The sequence below is a fragment of the Chinchilla lanigera genome, unplaced genomic scaffold, assembly GCF_000276665.1.
Source record: "Chinchilla lanigera isolate Chin_1 unplaced genomic scaffold, ChiLan1.0 scaffold00751, whole genome shotgun sequence".
Classification (NCBI taxonomy): domain Eukaryota; kingdom Metazoa; phylum Chordata; class Mammalia; order Rodentia; family Chinchillidae; genus Chinchilla; species Chinchilla lanigera.
In genome coordinates this window covers 4,749-11,442 of record NW_004956152.1, presented here as the reverse complement: position 1 = coordinate 11,442, position 6,694 = coordinate 4,749, and the positions used below count along the sequence as shown (strand labels likewise).

General features: G+C 37.8%; 1 long non-coding RNA gene across 1 annotated transcript; it reads left to right on the top strand.

The window, feature by feature from the left end:
• The first annotated feature begins 18 nt into the window (after positions 1 to 18).
• LOC102009902 lies at positions 19 to 954 on the top strand. Its single transcript, XR_265206.2, has 2 exons — positions 19 to 764; positions 846 to 954. It is a non-coding gene; the product is annotated as an uncharacterized LOC102009902 (long non-coding RNA).
• The last annotated feature ends 5,740 nt before the right edge of the window (positions 955 to 6,694 follow it).

The window sequence follows — 6,694 nt, the reverse complement described above, 5'->3', positions numbered from 1 at the left end:
CTAATCCTGAAAACTATTAGTTTGAACTATTTAGAATTGTCAGTTTTTTATGTCATAAATTACTGAACCTAACACATCTGGTCAGACGTGTCCAGATACACATTCTTAAGGGCTTGACATGTGGAAACCCCTCCTGTCATTCCCATGAATGTAAGATCAGTGAGTATTCCCAACAGGCATATTACAGACAGTTTTTGTAACAGCAGAGAAGAATTTTGCGCACAGGCTTCACCAGTATTTAATGGAATTTGGGAACAGATGGCTCAGCAACCACATGGGAGCCACAACCGCAAGTGCTTCCAAAGGCTTCCAAAGTGAAAAATAAGAAGGAAACTATTGGGACTTTTAACATTCTGATCCATACCCTTAAAGTTCAGTTGGATTTATATGTAAGAGCATTGTATATAATGATGGAAAGAAAAGACCAATTATAGAATTTATTCTAATTATGGTGTTTCTTTTTAGGAGCAGACATTAAAGACAAATTAAAATGTTATGACTTTGATGTGCATACAATGAAGACACTAAAAAACATTATTTCACCTCCGTGGGATTTCAGGGAATTTGAAGTAGAAAAACAGACTGCAGAAGAAACAGGACTTGCACCATTGGAAAACTCCAGGAAAACTCCAGATTCCAGGCCTTCCTTGGAAGAAACCTTTGAAATTGAAATGAATGAAAGTGACATGATGTTAGAGACATCAATGTCAGACCACAGCACGTGACTACAGACAGTGGTCCTGGGCCAGTCTGTGCTGGTGTAGGTCAGTATTCCCTGCTGCACTTGCCATGTTTAAGAATTTCCCACTTTCAAACATAAACCCATACTTCATCTCTGTGTTTAGGACCAGAGGCTGCCTTGAGAGACTGGATAGCACACCTTGCAGCAGATGTTCTGAGTCTCTGAACTACAAAATAGTTTTACCTAGTGGAATAAAAAAGGTAAACCACCCATTATGTCTTCTCTCTTTTTCAATAAACTTTTACTTTGGACAAATTTTACTTTCCAGAAGAGTTGCCAAGATGGTAGAGAGCTTCCACACATCCCTCACCAGTGTCCCCCTTGTTAACGATGGTGGCACATTGCTTTCACCTAAGCCCAGCATGCCCTTTGGTTCTTGTTCTGACCCAGCATTCTGCCCATGTTCATTCATCACACCTACTTACAAGCTTGGCTGGGGTGATGTCTCAGACTTACCTTGTTCAGGGGTGGGGATTTAGCTCAGCGGCACAGCGCCTGCCTGGCAAGCGCAAGGTTGTGAGTTGGATTCCCAGTACCGGAAAACAAACAACAAAAAAAAAACCATGATCAGACTTAGCTTGTTCTTAATGACCTGGAAAGTTTGGAGGAGGGCTTGTCAGGTGGTCTGTAGATGAGTTTGGTTAAATGCCATAGAGGTGAAGCACATTTCTTACCACAGGTGATACTAACCTGGATTGCTTGGTCATGGTGACACTATCTGCCAGGTTCTGCTGTCAAGTTGCTGTCTTCTCCTTTCTGAATTCTGTGGGGCAAGGAGGTTAGATCTCAGCTCCTGTGGGGGCAATATCCATTGTATTCCTTCTTGAAGATCTGTGTCCTCTCTCCCACTTAGGTATTCAGTGGTTTATGAGCATGGACTCGTGCGCACTTACATCATATTTTGAGTTATAAACCTATACAGTGTTACTTATTTTGTGGCTTAAATTGTTCAGCTCTGGCTGTTGGGAGCTGTTTCAGTTTGACTCTTTGACACGCTCTTATCCATTTAGTTGTTTTTCTGTTTATTGTAATCAAATGTATGTAACATAAACTGTGGACTTTGCAATTACATCAGTGCAGGATATTAACAACAAGGGATGAAAAAGGTAGAGGAAGTATGGGAATTCTGTGCTTCCAACAGACTCCCCAGCATTCCCCATTTTCTGTTTAGTTTTCGTATAACCCTAAAATTATTCCAAGAATTAAATCTAATGAAAACACACACATGCATAAAAATACAAAATACCTCTTAACCATTTGTAAGAGCAGAGCTGAGCGACATTAATCGTTAACTTTTTTTTTTTTTTTTTGGTCTTTTTGAGACAAGGTTTTCCTATGCAGTTCATGCTGGCCTTGAACTCACATTGTAGCCCAGGCTGGCTCCAAACTCACAGCAATCCTCTTGCCTCAGCCTCCCGAGTGCTGGGATTATGGGTGTGTGCCACCACGCCTGGCCATATATTAACAATGTTGTACCACCACTGCATTTCCCAAATTTTTTCATCACCTGAAACAAAACTATCCATTTAGCAGTAACTCTCCACTTCTCCCTTTACCCCAGGGTAATAATGTAAGCTACTTTTTTCTCTAAAATTTTGTGTGCTCTGTATATTTCATATAAGTGGGTTCGTAGGATACATTTCTTTTTGTGTATGGCTTATTTACTTCGAATAATATTTTCAAGGTTTATCTATGTTGTAGCATTCATCAGGACTTCATTCCTTTCTATAGTTGAGTAGTATTCCATTATATTCAGAGAGGGCACATTTTGTTTATCCACTCATCAGCTAACAGATACTTGGGTTGCTGTGACAAATCTGAGTCTGTTTTCAGTTTCTTGGGGTATATACCTAAGAATTGCCTTTCTGGGTCATAGTATACTTTTGTACTTTATTGAGGAATTGCCATTTTTCCAGACCAGCTGTACCCAATTACATTCCACCAGCACTGCACATGGGCTCTAGTTTTTTCACACCCTTACCAATACTTGTTAGTTCCCATTAGTTTTTATTTAGTAAACTTAGTAACTAGTGATGTTGAGCATCTTTTCATCTGGTTCTTATTTTTATATCTTTGGAGAAATACTTATTCAGTGCGTTGACTAATTTTAAATTGGGTTATCTTCTTTTGTTGTTATTGAGTTGTAAGAGTTTTCTTATATGTGTTAACTATTAACCCCTTTTCAGATACAGGTTTTGTTCCCATTGTGTGAATTGCCTTTGTATTCTTTTAATGAGTTTCTTCGGTCTATTTTTCATTTTATTGCTTATGCCTTTGGTGTTACATTTAGTCAGAAACCATTGCAAAATCCAAGGTCAAGTAGATTTTCATGTAGCTTTTCATCTAAAATTACAAGGTTAGGTCTTTCATCCATTTTGAATTAATGTTTGTGTATGATAATAGGTAAGGGTCCAACTTAATTCCTTTGCAAATGGGTGTTTAGTTTTCCCAGCATCACTTGTTGAAAAGACTGTCCTTTCCCTCTTTAAATAGTCTTGGCGCACCCTTTAGAAATCAATTGACCAAAAACTTGAGGGTTTACTTTAGGGCTCTGAATTACATTCTGTTGGCTTATTACCAGTTAATCTCCCAAAGGAGTGGGCAAAGGCTTAAATAAATGAGACAACTGAAATGATTTTAGGGCTCCAGGGGGGTCCAACCCTCTCACAGAATTTAAGATTCTCTGGGGTAAGACCAAGACTTCCCTGGGCTGCCTGTATTTACTAGGTTTTCAAATAAAGGAGGGGGATACTGAAGAAAATGCAAGAATCTGGGCAGAAGTTGGGAAACCGTTTATGGAATTCTCCAAGTAATACTTAGGTTATTTTAGGAGAACTAAGTTAAGTTCAGGAAGGCCTTCACTGCAGGAATGAGGTACCTGCAGCTACAGTCAGGATCCTATTAGTTAATTGGGATTGGAGCCAAAAGTACTCAGCTGTGGCCTTGTCTTGTCCTTTGAGGCCTCATGGCTTCACCCCAGGCCTCAGAAGGGACCAGTGACTCACAAGTAAACATGGAAACCCAATTGGTTAATAGAAGTCCTGCTCAGAGCTGCTTCACAGTGGTCTCCCTCAGCTTATGACTATTTTTATGCCACCATAGTGCTTTGATTACTGTGGTTTTGTGTAGATTTTGAAATCAAGAAGTATGACTCCAGCTTTGTTCTCATTCAAGATTGTTTTGGTTATTGTGGTACCCTTAAATTTTCATGAGTGTTAGCTGGTGGTTTTTTCCATTTTTGCCTAAAATGCCATTGGGATTTTGGTAGTTTGCATTGAATTTATGTGTCACTTTGAGAAGTGTTCTCTTTTTAACAATATTAATAAATCTCCCACGACATGTTTACGGGGCATTTTCCTATATATTTAGGTCTCCTTTAGTTTGTTTCAGCAATATTTTATAGCTTTTGGCATTCAGCTTTTTGACTGCCTTGGTTAAGTTTATTTTTACATGACATTGTGAATGGAATATTCTTAGTTTTCTTTGTAAGTATTCATTCTAATACATAGAAATGATTTCTCTGTGTTGATTTTGTATCCTTAATTTGTGTTACTGGCTCTGGATATCTTTTCTCATGTTGAAGTTTTCTTGTGTTCTCAGTTTACTGAGTGGTTCTTACCATGAAAGGGAATAGATCTGGTCAAATCCTCTTTTTGGATAGGTTATGATAGGTATAATAAATTCAAGGATTTCAGGCCTTTAAAAAATATACCTAGATTAAGTACTGAGAGTCATATGAGATTATTTACAGTAGTTATTGAATTTAAGCTTTTAAAGGTTATAATAGTCCAAGCTAACAAATTCAGCTGACTCATAAGCACAATTCTGTGACACTTAAAACCAAAAAGAATTAAATAGGTGCTGGTGCCAAATTATAATTTTTTCTATAAAATAAATGTGATGGCACTATTCTTTGTAAATTGTACATTCTTGTGTGTAGAAGATAAAGAATTTGAGTTTTCCTACCTTCTTACTTATTGATGACATATTCTTTTAACTATTAGTAAATGATACTGGTTTTCTCTCTGTTTTAAAATTACTTTTTTTTTTTTTTTTTTTTTTGGTTTTTCTCCGGTACCGGGAACCGAACTCACGACCTTGCGTTTGCCAGGCAGACGCTTTTTGCCGCTGAGCTAAATCCCCAGCCCCTCTCTCTGTTTTTATTTAATCATTTTAACATCTTTTGCAGTTTCTCACATAGTAATAGACTGGAAATGGAATCGATGTGAAATAAACAGGCAGTTATTGGAAATGATAAGTCTTTTGTAGTATGTCATGGTGAGGCTCCTGTTTTGTAGACACATCTGAAATCAGTCAGCCGTGGAAGACCTGATTAACATGCTCCATTGGTTGGGCTCAAGAGAGAAAAGTTCTTACCTAGATTTATACATTTGGCTACAATTTATTTTATGAAAAGACATGTTAAAATTTTTGTTTGTAAAAGGGTGATATGAGACCATTTTAAACATTTTTTAACCTCTTCACTGAAATTAGGAAAGAAGTCTTGCTGTGAGTCCTAGGTAGTAACTGTGTAACTAGAGAACAGCCCACTCTAGTGGTCACTCTTAACCCATTTATGCCAGATTGAAGTATTTTGAATTTTTGCATGAAATTTATTTTTGTTTCTTGTCTCTAGAAAATTTCAAGGAACAAGAATTTGAAGAGAACACATTTCTTTATGTTCCATTTTTATGGGCATTCCAAAAATGGATCACCAGGCATTGAAGGGTTAATATGGCTTGGGCTTTGTGTTTTATCTGTTTTGTTTTGTTTCTGGTGTTTGTACTGGGAGTTGAACTCAGGGCCTTGTGCATGGTAGGCAAGTGCTCTACCACTGAGCTACATCCCCAGCCCCTGTGTTTTGTCTGTTGACAGTCCTATTCCAAACTCTAGTCTCTGCCTCAGGAAACACATTGTCCTATGTCTTCACAGGAAAAGTGTGTGGTTATCATAAAACATTTATATATAGCATTGTTACCAAATAAGGTATTACACAGAGATGAATTTTCCTATCAGCTGAAATGCTCCTTTGAACACCAAGACTTTTAAGCTTTACCTATCTAAAATGCCCCACTCTGTGGCAGTTCATCACAATGAGTGTTGGCCACTGCCCTGGGGCTTCATGTGATAATGCACTGGTGGTTTTTCTCTTTGAGTGGCTTTTCTATTTTTTTCTCTCAGGTATGTGTTTATTTTTATGCCTTCTCTTTCGTTAGCTGGGGCTAGAAAATCTAAATATTGAACTTGAAATAATTAAAAAATAACTACAGTGAAAGTAGTCTGCTGATGAAGTGCTGAGTTTTTTCACATTTGTTTGCATGACAGAACTCTCAGCACCTGTTACGGTTTTTTAGGTATTTGAGTGAGTCTTTAATAGTGAGACACTATTAAATTGACAGTGTTTTAAAGCCTAACTAAGCTGTAATTCAGATCAGCAAGTGTTCACACCAGTGCTCAGGTTTCAGACTGTAAGAAAATGATGTGTCATTGTACCACCAAACATTCTTTCTGTTACCACTCACTTCTCCAGCAACTCACAATGATGCAATTTCCTTGAAAGGTGTCCAGGGTTCAATCCCCAGCACTGCCCCAAAAAAGAAAAAAAGAAAAAAAAAAGTTGTCCTGGCCCATTGTAAAGTGACTGTGCCATCATCTTCAAGAAGAAACTGCTATGGTCACCAGCTCAAGTCACTGTCATCTACTCTTAGGGCCTGTGGAGTAAACTGCATTTCCAGAACCTATGCATGGATAGAAATATTCAACTAGGCAAAAGTAACATTACTATATTCACCCTAATATTTGGAGATCTTCAGGCAGGTACATATGTCCTACTGTGGCCTGTAGGTTAGACACACCTGTGTTATAGGAAAAAAAAAAAAAAAAAAACCAGAAAAAAAAAAAAAAGATAACATGATGGAACCACATTGAAATTTGAGTTGTCACTCTAGAAAT